This window comes from Falco biarmicus, chromosome 8, assembly GCF_023638135.1.
Source record: "Falco biarmicus isolate bFalBia1 chromosome 8, bFalBia1.pri, whole genome shotgun sequence".
In the NCBI taxonomy this organism is placed as follows: domain Eukaryota; kingdom Metazoa; phylum Chordata; class Aves; order Falconiformes; family Falconidae; genus Falco; species Falco biarmicus.
Genome location: NC_079295.1, coordinates 41115696 through 41131294, shown reverse-complemented (window position 1 = coordinate 41131294; position 15599 = coordinate 41115696).

The window sequence follows — 15599 nt, the reverse complement described above, 5'->3', positions numbered from 1 at the left end:
GAAATGGCAGTGGGAGGAGCATGGGTAGCATCAGGCATTTTTAAGATGGCAGAAGCTAAATATGTTTGTACCGTGAGGGGAAAGAAGAGGAGAGAAAATTGTTAGGGGACTGTGCAAGGAAGAAGGAAGAATAAGGGTGATTATTTAGAGGATTAGGACTGGGGCTTGAGCACAGGCAGTGAGGGAATAGGGGGGTTCAAGGAGGAGAAGCAAACGCTGTGCTTTCTCTTGGCCTTAGAAACACTATAGGGAGTTAGTTCAGGTACAGGCAACTGTGTTCTAGACAGTGAAAATTTTATTTGGCTTACCAATAGTCACCAGTTTGATGGACCCTTGAACCATCCTTTATTATTCTTACAGGTTTGAAAAGGAAATAAATGATAAAGTCCAAGGTCTGCGTAAAACCTTTCATCTGGAGTCCACCTGGGTCCTGTATGGCCTTGTTCCTGCTCACACAGATTTGTTTAGGGACTTACTTAATTGTAAATCCTTCCTTGTGAAAGACAGAAGTGTCAAAGTTGACAACACTTTAGCAATCTATGCTACCTATGGTAAAATACAGAAAAAAGAAATAAAATAATAACTGAATTTATGCTAGCAGTTAGGTCGATTCATTAATCTGCAGGCATGGTGCAGATATGTGGTTTACAACTGTTTAGCAAAAGTGGCATTGCTTATATTAATTAATTTCATATTTGAACAAATAAATAAATAAAAAAATGTTGCCGAAATGTAAAAGTACATTTAAAAAAAGACCTCCAGTAACCCAAGTTTTTTTTGATTGAAAGCATTATCCATAAAAAGTTACCTGAGAATTTAAATTCCAGAGAAAATTGTGATTTAAATTCACAAAACCATCAAATGAATAATTTTAACAGATTCTCAGCTCTTCTTAAACAGATGACTGTGTGTTTGCAACTGAATGTTTGATAAATGAAAAGAGACAAAATGTTCTACTTTTCAGCACATTTTTATCCACAGCTGGTGCACAGACTGAGACTGAGTGTATGTTAGCTTTAGCCGTGATTTTTCAAGTTGAGGTTTACTATATTTAGCTCTACGTATATTTAGAACTGATGGGAGTAAATTTTTTAACTTTGGAAAATGTTGCTGAGCTGGACTTCGGTCCAGCTGAAAAATATTAGCGGTGCTTCTTGATCCCACATCTACAATCTTGAGAATTACTGACTCCAGGGACCCCCGTCGAACCCTGTGAGAGGTTTTCAGCACTCCTAATGGCAGTGAGTCAGTCGTGAGACACGCTTCTTCCTTTCCTGAATGCGTACATAGAATCCTACACCCAGATACATCCTGTTGTAGGCTCCGTGCTTTAATATATTTGTAACAGAAGGTACATAACTCTTTGTTAGGATCGTACTGTGTGTTTGAGGCATATCGTACACGTCTGGGAAAAATAAAGATACCTGGGGATTTGTTTAAGTATTTTTAATAATAGTTAATATGTTAGAAAGTATTTAACTTGGCAGAAACTTTTAGTGTGTATTTTTCTAAATGGCTGTTTGCCTAACTAGTATGATAATAAAAAGGCAGTTTCATATTCCCATGCCAGTTCAGTAGATGTGACTCTGCTTACACACCTGCGGAAACATTCCTTGAGTCATCACAATAATTATGAACACGCTTAATTTCATGTAGATGCTTTATATTTTTCCTATTAAACATATCCTTAACTTTTATGGAAATAATTGTTATATACATGCTGCTAATAACTTTCTATGTGGCTATGCGGAAGTTTTTCAACGTGCTGCTTGCGTTTGCATCTATAAATGGGCTAACATGTTTCTCGCTGCTGCTTGTGTTGTAGTGGTATTGGTATTGGTAGCTACTCTCCATTTTCTAAATGCTATGCAAGTTTTAGCTTATGAAAATGTTATGATGAAGCTGTTGAGTAAAAACGTTATTTGAATGATTATGAAATAAACAGCTCAAGGCTCTCGCCACGCTAATCGAAATACCAAAGTTAATTTAGTTGTTATTTAGAACAGCAATTCATTCAGATCAGCAAAAACATAGTTCACAGCCACTCAAGATAAATAACAACCACTAAAATAAGAATAATGTATTCCAATTCGATTATATCAGCAGAAGTACAGTGCTGCTGGACTGAATAGGGGAAATTGAAGGCTCCGCAGCACTTCCACTACAGCTGTCTGTGCCAAACTCCTTCAGCAAAGGTGTTAACGCTGCCCGGGGCTCTACCAGCGCTTACTGAGGGACAAGCCACCCTACAATCAGCCCGCTCCTTTCTGCCAACACATCCCTCTGTTTTCTTAACACCAGGATCGGTGTAAAGCGCCTTATCTATAATGTGGCATAACCCCACCTTTTGCATTGTAAAAGTAGAGAGAATTTTTGCGGGGGCTGTGTGCGTTCCCAGGGCTGTCCTCCGCTGGGCTTCTGCTGGGGCTGGCTGAACAGCACGTGGCCCGGGGCTTGCACACATCCTTGTCGTAGCTTCAGTGTGCATTTTACCTCGGGCTTCAGCAAACAATGAAGACCATGTCAAACTCCGTGGCGAGGGTGGTGAGGGGTCCTCACCTGGTCAAGCTCTTGCTTTGCTGAAGACGTGACTTAAGGTGGTGGTGGCCACAGTCTGTGCTGTGGAGGAGACCTGCAGCTGAACTGCACTGGGCTACACAAATAATAGTCTTCTCAGTTTACTGTGTAATTAGATATCTTTGGTGAGTCACTTCTTTCACATGATGCCAATATTTATGATGGGTAAAGAATATGATACCCAGTCAAGAGTCAGACTTTTCTGGTTAGCGTGGAAAAGGCTATATATCTGAGAATGAGAAACTGGGGAGATCATATTTGACATAACAGAAAAACTTTGATGACACAAAATGTCCTCCAAATCCAAGCCAAATCCTTGCTTTAAGAAGCCCAGCTTTTGTTCCGACTTTTATTAGAGAAGCTGGTGACTCTCTAAAGCTCTGTGAGATGAAAAAAATGTGCAGAATTATTAGGTGTCTGGACTCAGCTGCTTTGCATCGTGACATTTTAGTCCCTCCTTGGAGCTACCAGGCCTGAAATTGTGTGTTTCTCAGCCAAATATGAGCTTAGTGTTGCTGATGGACATGTGGGCCTATGAGAAGAAGAGATCTCCTGTCCTTTGAATTCCCTGCTCCTGCAGTCTCCCAGCCAGCAGGGTTATCCGTCCTCACTCCCCTTCACTGGTGCCAGCTTTGGACATATGGAAAAGGAGGAAAGAGAAAACACAAATTCAGTTATAGCTGTCTGAATTGCAAAACGAATCCATGTGCCTCTGTCCTTTCAGAGCCGGCACGGCTCGTGATTTATTTCGAAGAAATCTCATTTGGGTTTTAGGGTAAGCAAAGAGGATCCATCTGGTGATGCTGCAGCTCACGGGCTCTGGAAGGACTGAAACGACAGCTTTTATAGCTCTTGTCTCAGAATCTGAAACCATTAGAAGTTTTTCATTAGAGGAAAATACTGATTAGGAAACAGCCTACGCTGGGAATCCATATGAAGAGTGATTACTGACCAGTTTGTTGGTATATTGAGTACCGGTCTAATTTAATAATTTTTAATTTTACACTTTTAATAAAAATAAATGACTGTGTGATTAAAACATCAAGCCTGGTAACTCAGGCTCACAGGAAGCTGTGACCAAATCAGTTCACTAAATACTCACCCAACGCACTCAGCTCTCTCTTGAGGAGTCTGCAACATTTGCGCCAGGGTTTGAAGCTGCTTCTTGATAAGCTTAAGTACAGGAGACAGGCGTGACTCCTACTTCACCATTTCCTTCTCAGCCTGGAAGCACAATTAATGCCTTATCCCCATCCCCAACCCATACAATAGTTGGTCTGATTAGGGCTACTTTTTTGTGACCACAATTCATTTATATAAATCACCTCCTGTTGATTTTAATGTAAATCAACTAGGAACACAAATATTCCCAGTGTAGTTTGTCTTTTATAACTAACTGTCTGTTTAATGTAGGAATGCTGCAATATTATAAAACCTGCTAAAATGACTTCACTTTTGCACTGTATCTGCATGGGATGAATCAGTGGAGGTACCAACAACAATTTGGAATGAAAGTATACGCTTTACCAAATTAAGAGATTAGGGAAAGTATAGATGAGCTAAAAGCATCAAGCTTGTTGCCAAACAGCAATTGTCAGTTCCACTTTTAATATCAGCAGTTCATTTGCAGAAAATAGGAGGAAATTTCAAAGATTTTTTTTTTTTTTAATTGAAAAACTATAATCTTGATTTTTACAAACAGTTACTCAAACTTGAGAAATTATATACTGGAAAAAAATGAGCAGAGATGAATCATGCTCTAGATGAGCATATAAAGGAAAGGATGTTTTATGCTCTTTTTGCACACATGGCTGTTTGAAGTGAATGTAACTTACCAGCCGTCAGACTCAGAGTAAAGATGATGGTCAGGGTTTTATGCATTTTGTTATTCATCTTTTCCTTGTGAGAATGATGTTTCAACCCTTAAACCCATGGTTTTCTTCATTTCATCTTTTTCTTGTGAAGCAGATGGGTTTAAGACTTGAAACATGGAAAATACTAGAGAAGGATGGCCCGAGGGAGGGAGTCTCTGAAGATCCACGTTGAGAACATGCTCCCCATTCAGTCCATTGATGGTTCCGTTTGGTTTACCGTCAAAAAAATAAACAGTTCACCTATCTTGCACCAAAGCTGGGGGACTGCAGGACTGCACGAAGTTGTCTAGCCTGACAAGACAGGGATTTTATTACAACTTTTCTTCATCTTGAATCTGGGGCTGATCGAGGGCTTCCTTTCTGGAAAATTACTAGTAAAATAGGTGTTTGAGGCACATCTTGGTTTTCAATGACCCGTGACACAGGCACATCTCAAGACTTTAAGTTTTCCTCTTATTTCCTATTCTCATTTCTGCTTTGCTGAGATTCCATAGAAGCCTGAAATTTTAGTGGTACCTTAATGCTGCTTCTTGGCTATTCTTTTCCTTCCAGTTTTCTCCTGGAGCAGAAGGATGGAATTAAACCAATGTAAAGCTTTGACCAGTCTGGGACAAGATCTGGCTACCAGGCTGTTTTGCAGAGTTGTTTCAGGCAGTGACCTGAGAAGATCATGAGTTTGATACAGATACTGACAGCCCAAATCTATTTCCTGAAATCTGTTGAAGTGGCTTTAGTAATAAACAAATCAGTGCAGTAATGTGTAACATGTAAAAGCATAACTGAGTAATTTCAGTTATTTTAAAACTTTTATTTAAGGGTACAGAAGGATGATGTGATGTGACCAAACTATTACTATTGGCCAAGGAGTTTCTGAAGTAAATTCCTGCCTATTCCTGTAACACAGTGAATTCCTGGTGCTGGCCATTTTGATAGATTTACAACTGTGCCATACATTTTTCCATGCTGGCCACGCAGGAAACTTTTAGTAGATGTCTGCTGCCTCCCAGGCCATGGTTATGGGTAGCTGGTTGTATAGCACAAATTAGTATTCAGATGTTTCTGGCCACTTTCTTTGCAATTCCTAAAATTCCTCTTTACTGACAATTTAAAACCTTGGTTTCTGTAATTTATACCATCTCTGAGGCTCATGTCAGAAGACATGTATTTGGCTTCCATGCTAATTCCAGAAGCTGGATTTGTGTTACTAACCTAGCTCTAGCTGATAGTTACTGTGATCGTATTCTGGGATCCTGGTCAGTCTATACTCAAAAGGGTAGGTTTCAAAAACTAAAGTGCTGTTGGGATAGAGACTGTCAAAGACGGCTCTATCGAAGATATCCAGCATTAGTTTAATGAAATGAGACTATAAATTATGTCAGTGTGAAGTGAAACACTTAGTAGTTCTGCTACATAAAATGGGACTGGCAGCATCTTCCTTGCTGCCATGTGATACAGTTTCTTAATTACAACTCCATCTGAAATGAGCAGTCTTTGGGAATTGAAGTGAGTTCATATAAGCACTTACATTATCAGGAAATATAAATAGTTTATTTATTCACAGGGCAGCTACCATCTTCCTACTATAGGTTTTTGATGGACGCTTGTGCCGTCTTAACCCACTTAGAATTCAAAATTGTTCTTTTGTGCAAGAACTTTATGGCAAAAGCACTATAATTTAATTTAGTATAATGTCTTTAAAACAATGAAGTTTGTTTTTTAAATGAATATTTTATATGTTGTGTTTAATTAAAATAAAAGTCTGCTACTGATCTAGGAAACGCAAAACAGACTTGAGTTCGTATTTATGAAGTGTAACAATATTGGCAAGAAACAACTTATCTTGTTTATGAGACATGCCTCCCATTACCGCTACAGATTGCAGACGTTTTATTGCTGAGCTTTACATGGTTTACAATTCAACAAATGTAGCGAAACTGTCATCATAAAAATAAGCCTATAAATGTAGGTTTGGAGGATTTTGTTTTTAAGGATAGTATTTACAGATCAAAATGTGTTTCCGGTAGCTCTGCATTCTGGAAGATTTCTTGGTTTAAAATCCCTGTAAAGACAGGGCAGCCCCAGGGAACACTCTTCCAAATACAAAGGGGAGATAGGTGATTTTTTTGCATCTATTTCCAAGTTAGTGTAAGTGACAAGGCTTGGCTTGACTCTCTAGAAAAGGGGTTAATTGGTCTGAGAAGGAGGAGGCATGAAAAAATGAAAATACTTGCAAACTATTCCCCATGAATATTGAAATTATTAGCTTTGCTCTTCAATCAGCAGAGCTGCAGATGTTGGCTCTGGCCACGTCTCTGCTACGAGGAGCATCCAGCTGCGAGCTGAGCTCCTGCTGCACCCCTCCATGGCTTTCACAGTACTTTGCTCAAATTAATGAAAGCACACCCAGATCCAAGTACAACTCAAACCTTTTATATTTTTCACTATAACATGTGATGACATGAAGCATCTCCTATATCTAGCCACTGAGTTGCATATCTTTCCAGGATACTCATATTGGTACTTCAATAATAATAATCACAGCATTGCCAGCTGAATACTCTGCTGCAAGAGGAGGTAATTTGGTAAAGCAAGATCCTTGTGATGCGTGAGAAAAGATGAGGTGAGCAGCAAAGGGGATGTACCATGCTTGTACCATGCAGCATGGGAAGAATGGTGACTAAAATTCATGACATTCACCTTCTAGGCAGGGTGCACAGTAAGTGCAAATGCAAACTCTTGGCAGTTATGAGATGCTATGAAACTGGTCAGCTTGCTCAGCTGCCAGGGTAGCTTTTTATAAAAAAATAAAGGGTTTTTTATTCTTCATATCCACATTTATTCGATGGAGACAAAGTAAACAGGAAGCAAACAGAACAGGCTTAGCTACAAAGTAGTACAAACCTCTGGGCACTATGGTGCAGGACTGGTTTTTTGGGACCTCATGCCTGTCTTCTTCTGCTCCATTTCATCCTGAGCATGTTTTGTGCTGCCAGATTTCTTCTAAGGTTTTCCAGACAACTCAAAATCCAGAGATTCATTATCCTCTGACTTACTCATTTTTCACATAGCAATATTTTGACCAGTTTAATCATCTGCATGGAGAGTGTGGAAGTCTTGGCAGCTACTTGGCATACTAAGATAGATTCCCAAAAAGACCAGATATGCTTCTGAAATGTTGGAGGAAAAGTGATGATATATAATTTGCTTATTAATCATATAGGAGAACAGGCAGAATAATGTCTCTGCTCCTCACTTTTCTCCCTTTGCCCAGATTCTTTCTTGTCTGAATACCTGGATCACTTACGATATAAATCTCTGCATTGTTGTTTCATGTCCAATTGGCTCCAGGTTGTCTTTAGAAAAACAAAATTAATTTCTTAAATGTTGTTCTTAGTTATTCTATGTTTTTGTGGCTTCTACTGCAGTTACGTCAGAATTGTTTCTAAATTTATATAATTTTAAGTTTGAACAGTGTAAGTCTTAAATGCATAAGTAGTCAACAGCTGCACCCTGGATCGAGGGGGGGGGTGTGTGTTCCCTTGAAAAAATAGTGAACTGTGCATTCAAGAAAGTTATGTGACCTTTATCTGCATTAGTCACTGTAATGTTGATGCCCTTTTAACACTTCATACCTTCACTTTACAATATTTTTGCTGAAATAAACAGGACTACTTTAGACAGTTGGATCCTTCTTGGTGGTAAATCGATGAGAAACTGAGCTTGTATTAGACCAAGTCAAATACCTTTTCCGTGTGAAATGGGAGGCGGTGTGAAATAACACAACATGTAGAAAGCTAGATATTATGTGTTCTTTGATGTCTATATAGACAGACAAGTATCAGTGCAGAAAGTGATTATTCCAACATATTTCAAATCCATATGTTTATTCCTCCTTTCTTACAAGATGGCAGCTTGCATATAATGAAAAAATGTGCAATAGGCTTAGATCCGTTGCTACGTAAAAGCAGGAAGGTTCTTGAACAGGAGTGATCTTAATATTGGTCTGTATCAGAGTTGAATGCACTTCTGCTATGCTTCTTATAGAAATCTGCAGTATTGGGTGTAGAAGAAGTGCCCAGAGTAGAATTCTGGAGTAGGGGCTGACAGGTGAGTCATTGCATCTAGCTGGAAAATATAAAGGAAAAAAGGAGATGAGACTATTGCAATGACTGACAGCTGCTGTGTTATTTCTATCTTTCTAACTAGTTGCTTATTGAACTAGATAGAAAAGTACGAAGTGTTGCAGGTCTGTGCTGAGATCTGTAGGCTGTCCTAGTCTGGCTCTTACTGGTGTCAGAGAATGCAAATGCAATGGAGGTATGAAGCATTTTTTAGACAAAAAAAACAAAGTTAGTTGGCCTTTGTAGGTACAGAAGGCATTTAATGAATATATGAGTTAATATACATATTAGTTATCATTCTGTAAGGATGTAATACCTATATTTGTAAATATTGCGCATGGTACTACAAAATGCGTTTAATGAGTATATGAGTTACTATACATATTAGCTATCATTCTGTAAGGATGTAAAAACTATATTTGTAAATATTTTTCATGGTACTACAAAATGCATATATATTTTTTAAGTTACAGTAGGCTATAATATAACCTATTGGTTCTAATATAACTCACTGGTAGCTTATCATATGACCTACTGGTACCACATAAGGTAGGTAGGATATAATGTAATGTACTGTAAAGAAGACTGAATGCCTTAATGCTAACTTAGGGATTTAATACGGCAGATGTTTACATTTCAGATGAGAACACACTTGAAATTTAAGAATATTTAGATCTTATCTTATATATTGCAATTAATTGAAGCAATTAGACTTTATTCTCATTCCTTTGACTGACAGATAGACATTTGAAAGTTTCTTTTGTAAGAATTACAATCAATCTACTCAGATGATTTCAGTTATTATTTCTTCATTATTCATGTTGAAAAAGTTATCTCACTTACGATAGCGATACGTAACACCCTTAATGCTCATTTACGACACTCCACTAAGGCTTCAAATAAATACTGTCCACTGTGAAAAGATTTGTTTACTTGGAGAGAAATAATTTTTTGCTCTCCATTCTTTTGGGCATGGTGCTTGTTTGCTCTTGCCAGTGGGAAGTTTCCCCCAAAGCCACCTCTTCTGGATAAACCCCTGCAGTCTCGCAGGACGTGGCCCATTCAGCCTCCTCTGAGCCCCCATGGAAAGCCGGTCTCTGAACACAACTCCTGCTCGCATGAGGATGTTCTCTCTGCCCGAAGGCTGATTTGAATCCGACTGTCTTTGCCCCCCTTTGCTCTGGGTTCCAACACCAGGCAGGGTTTAGACCAGAATGTAGCACAAGCTTGCTTAACAAGATTTAGCAAAAGTGTAGGGAAGATTTTAGATTCTTGTGTTTGTTGCAAATTTTACAAAAGAAACAATTCAGTCTCTGTTAATTTGTCAGAAGCTGCTTCTTTGATTAGTTCCAAATATCTCACCTGGAATCCATCTTTCAGTTGCAATCCTTGACCCCGTCCCAGCAGCCAGCTAGAAAATGTTCCTCCAAATTCCAATAATTAGACATGGCTGCCTCAGGTTTTTTCAGTGCAAGTTAATAACTTATATTTAATTCCTCTCCCATTTTTTTTTTTTGTTGATGTTGTTTTTGTTGTTTTTTTGGTGGTGTTTTTTGTGTGTGTGTGTGTGTGGTTTTTGGTGGTGGTGGGTTTTTTGTTTGTTTTATTTCTGTTTGTTTTGTGGGTGGTTTGTGTCTTTGGGGTTTTGGGTTTTGTTTTTTCTTAATTAATAAAATTCAACCTCTTCCTCTGTTTTCCGATGTTTCTGGAATTTTTTGAGGTTCACAATCTTTTGCAGATTGTGCCACAAAAAACAATGCATTGTGTTGTCTAAGCAGCGTGTGCTCAGGTTTTGTAGCTACCACCTACAGCATCTTTGGATGTGTTATTTATTACAGGCCTAGGACCCCAAATGGCGTCCAGATATGTCTCAGATCTGAAGCCCATTAAGTTGGGCAGTGGAAGCTTTTTCTTCTAATGTAACTCTAATCTCTGCTCTGGATGGCTTGTAACTAAAAGGCAGGATGGGGAGCTTTTTTTCCCCTTCCCTCATTTTCTCTGCTTCTAGTGCCCTCACTAAATTTTCTCCCAGGCTTTTTCCTGGGGCTTTTATCCCGCTCTGCTCCCTAGCTGCCCCGGTCAAGGCTGCTCCCCCTCCCACCTCACCTCTCTCCCCTGCTGATCCCACAGCTCCAGAGAGCGAACTCGCCGGACGCAAAACCCATTTCCACTGTCCGTCCTTCCAGTGTGCCTCCTGTCAGGCTGGGTTTTGTGACATTAAAGACATCGGCGCGACCTATTTTAATTTCTAGTCCTGCAATCCATCTGAAGATGCCTGGCTTTTATGTTGGCTGCTACATGTGCAGAAGCAAAAAAGCTTTTACGTAGAAAAGATTTGAAGAAAGGTCTTAAAGATGGTAAAGCTGTTCTGTTTTACTGGCACAGAGTTACTTTTACTAGTTCAGTTCAGGCTTCTGGCAGCTTGTTAAGCTGCATAACGCAGGAGCTCCATGCTGCTGAGATGACTTTTATTATGCTACGTGCATAATTATTTACTAAAAGTATTCTTTGTCTTGCTTTCTAAGTCAGAGGTGCCAAGTTACAATTCGCTTTGCCATCATGAGCCTGTCTTTGTGGACATTTTAATGTACCTGGATAGCAGATAAATGCTTCAGATGGTTGTTTTTTCTTTTCCCCTTTCACATTTTGCTAACAGAAATGGTTACCTATCCAAATATTTGACCATAAAACCGCATTCAAATGTTGCAAATAAAAAAAGAATATTGGGGAAATAGCTTTGAAATGTCATTTCAAATGTTTGGAAACAATTGAGTTTGGCTTTGATAGGCTGTTCAGAACGGTGCATACTGAGGGTAATATTTACATCTCAAATACAGATAATAATAATAAGCAAACCCTGCCATTTTATTCTGTCAGCAACACTTACAAGTGTGCTGAAGCTACTGTAACACACTATCAAGCTTTCTAATGACTATAATTCATCATGTGAAGCTATCAGCTTGAAAATAAAATATTGCCGCATAATATGGAGATTGATAGCCATGGCTTGTTTATTGATTGCACTGGAAAGATGAAAAAAAAAAATGGGAAAAAAGATTAATTTTTTTAAAGCTGATAGCACCATGATAGCTGATTTGAAATCTGCCATTTTCTTCTTTACAGTTCTTTAGAATGTAGCTGCAACATACAAAGACACAGAAAATATGGTGTTATGTTATCGTGCAAAAGCCAACTTCACCTTATTTTTCTTTCCATATGTTTTTCAGTGCATAAAATATTTAAAACACTGTCATCACTCTTCAAAAATGAATATACCTGTCAACTCACCCCTATTAGTCCTTTAAGTCTCAGTCTTCCTCATACTTTGAAGAGTCCTGAATTCTGTAACAGAAAAATCTTTTTGAAGTGAGAAAAAAGCTGGTTGAACAAAACATGTAAAGGGGGCAGTGCACCTTTTTCCCCAAATAATTCAGATGACACCTGATTTTCTTATTTCTATTTACTTGGTTTAAAAGGAGTGGACAAGATAACTTGTTCATGAAGTTCACGGTCTCTCTGCTAAGGGGGGAACGAGCCCTTAACAAACCTAAAGATCTTAGACGGTACGACAGGTCAGTGAGGCCTCAAATCAAACGAAAATTAGGGGTAGGGTTCATTGTAACATCGGAGCGGATGCTCCAGAATGGGCTGACAGATGCGTGAATCAATTTGGTGCAGGGTAGGTCTGTCCTCTTCCCTGCTTGGGACTGCTTGCAACAGCAACTAAGAAGATTTTCTGTAAGTCTGAGTCACAATTATTGTGGATCAAATCAAATGCATTATATACATCTTGCTGAGTTCCAATTTCAGTGGTTTTATTTGGTTCCAAATTTGGTAGCCATGGTTACGACCACTCAAAAGTAATCTCCACTTTTGAAAAAAATATGACCTTAGTGTCTCTGTGAAAAGTAAGAAAGCACAAAGACATTTCCAAGTATCTGTATTTGTTAAATTCCAAATTGCCTTTCTAAAAATACAGTTATGAACTCCTTGGGAATTAGAAAGAAGAAATCTATTTCAGAAAGCACATTTTAAAGCAATTTTATGCTGAAATGAGTCCTAAAATTCTGGCCTTTTGTTCTTTGTCATGGAGTCATAAGGAAAGAGAAGTCGGTGATCATCCTTAGGTTACAGGCATCAGAATAAAGAACATTTTCTGATCTTCCTTCTACTTGAGCTTTTACTGATTTTAATGGAGCTCAGCATCTTTCTTCAGTTGCACATTCAAGGACCAAATGCTTTTCCATTAATACCATTGTAATCCGTGGAGCTAGTTAACAGATAATTTGATTAAGACTGTTCTAGCTCTAATAGGAGATTCAGATATAGTTTATAGGGTTTTAATCTGTTAATTCTTGCTTGCCTCCAAACTTGGAAATGATTAAATAGCCTAAGAATAGGAAACAAAATTGATGTCAGTGATATAATAGTTACACTTTTGATGGTATTTTTCTCTCAAAACTGGGCTTGAGGTTTGGCAGGAGGAGTCCAGAGCCATTTTTGGTGGTGGAATTTCTGTCACTTCTCGTGTTCTCTGTTATAGAATAGAATCATGGAATCATATAATCATTTCAGTTGGAAAAGACCTTTAAGATCATTGAATCCAACCGCTAACCCAGCACTGCCAAGCCCATCACTAACCCATGTCCCTCAGCGCTGCATCTACATGTCTTTTAAATACCTCCAGGGACAGGGACTCGTGGGTTGAGATAAAGACAGTTTGATAGGTAAAGCAAAAGCCACGCACGCACGCAGGCAAAGCAAAACGAGGAATCCAACCCCCAGTTCCCCTGGGCAGGCAGGTGTGCGGCCATCTCCAGGACAGCAGGGCTCTATCACATGTAACGGTGACTTGGGAAGACAAACACCGTCACTCCAAATGTCCTCACCTTCCTCCTCCTTCCCTCAGTGTATGTACTGAGCGTGATGGTCTATGGTATGGAATATCCCTTTGGCCAGTTTGGGTCAGCTGTCCTGGCTGTGTCCCTCCCAGTTTCCCGTGCCCCTCCAGCCCTCTTGCTGGCAGGGTCTGAGGAACTGAAGTACTTGGCTTAATATGAACATTATTAGCGACAACTAAAACCATCAGTGTGTTATCAACATTATTCTCCCACCAAACCCAAAACACAGCACTGCACCAGCTACTGAGAAAAAAAGTAGCTATCCCAGTTGCAGGTAGAACAAGAGCCAACAGAAGTTCATAATGTAGAAAGTTTTTATGGAATTGTTGTGCTCTGCATTGCTGTATTCCATGGTTATAAATGGCAGAAGTTGTGCTCCTACTAATTACTCTATGTATTCATAAGACAATGATAACTGGTTTTGTTGCTTTGACTGAAATCCCACCCCCCCTTCAGAAATAATGTCAGCAGTACTTAAGAAATATATTTGAATAAATCAGATTTCAAAGACATTCATGTTCATCTATCTGTTAGCTTCACAGCTTCACACAAGGACCTCACCACATTTCTTATTTTACATATTTTTGACAGCATATGACATGTCCTGAAATTTCAAATGGACTGATTTACTTTGTTTCCAGCTATATTTCAAGAAACTTGGTGCCTGTAGATGGTTTTACAGTGTAAGCCAATGTTCTCGGAGAAATGTAATTCATTAATGAAATCGAATGTCAAAAAATTTTGACAAAAATTTAAAAGGCATTAAATCAGAAGACAACACGTTGTGTTATCATGTTCCCTAACGACACAGGACATCTATGATAATGTAGACGAGGAGTTTTATGATGGAAGAATACCTTTACTGGAGCCTTTCCTCCAATACTGAATTCTTTCCAAAATGAGGGATATGAGGGATGTGCATAGTCTTTAGACGTATATAAATGAATTTAAAAAGATACTGCCTGCATAGCTCTGTGCTGTATATTCACCTGTGAGTTGTATTTTATAATATTTTTAAACTATCTTCTTCTTATAGTAATGCTGTTGTGTCTTTGCTAATACCACGTATAGATGTGAGACTGAAATTTGCACAAATAATTGGTATGAGAGATCTCAGGTGAAGTTATGACCTGTGCTTTTCTAGCCAAGAGAGGTTCAGCTAAGAGTGTCAAGGTTGTTTTCATAGTTCTGCATACTTTGCAATGGACCAGGATTAATTATTAATGAAGGTTTTTATTTGTCTCCACCTTTTGTTATCATTACCTACAGTGGCTATTATTAAATGTGGATAATGTTGGTAAATAAGCAAATAGTTCTAATACTAGAATCCAGTATCTTCAAGGAGCATCACATGGAGAGAAAAAAAGATGTTAGAGCAAATTGTTTGACCTTGATATGCTGATGAATTTTGCTGATAGTACCAAGCTGAGTGTGGAAGTGGACATTTTGGAAGTGAGAGCCACCCTGCAGGAAGACCTGGATAGGCTGGAAGAGTGGGCTAACAAAAACTTTATGAAGCTCAACAATGACAAATGTAAGGTCTTGCACCTGGCAAAACATAATCCAGTTTGGAGTGCAGAAGAGGCTGGGATCTACCCAGCTGGGGAACAGCTCTGTGGAAAGGGAGCTGGGGGTCCTGGTGGACAACAAGCGCCATGTGATGAACAGTGTGTCGCTGTGGCAACGAAAGCCAACAGGATGCGGGCAGTATCAACAAGAGCGTCACCACCACATGCGTAAGCCGTTGTCCCACTGCGCTCACTGCTGGTCAGGCTGCACCTGGAGCACTGTGTTCAGGTTTTTCCCCCACTATACAAAACCCATGTGGACAGGAGAGTGTCCAGAGAAGGGCCACAGAGATGATCAATGGGCTGGAAACCTGCCATCTGAGGGAAGGCTGAGAGAACTGGGCTTGTTGAGAAAAGGCTTAGGGGCAACCTTCTCACCGTGTCCCAGTCAAACCCTTCACACCCATTTAAAAGGTGTCTACAAAGAAGACAGTGACTCTTTTTTTATAAGGAGTCACATGGAAAAGATGAAGTGTAATGGGTAGAAATTACTCCTGGGGAGATGCTGGTTGGACACAAGAGGAACATTTTTCACAATGAGAACAACCAGCCATTGGA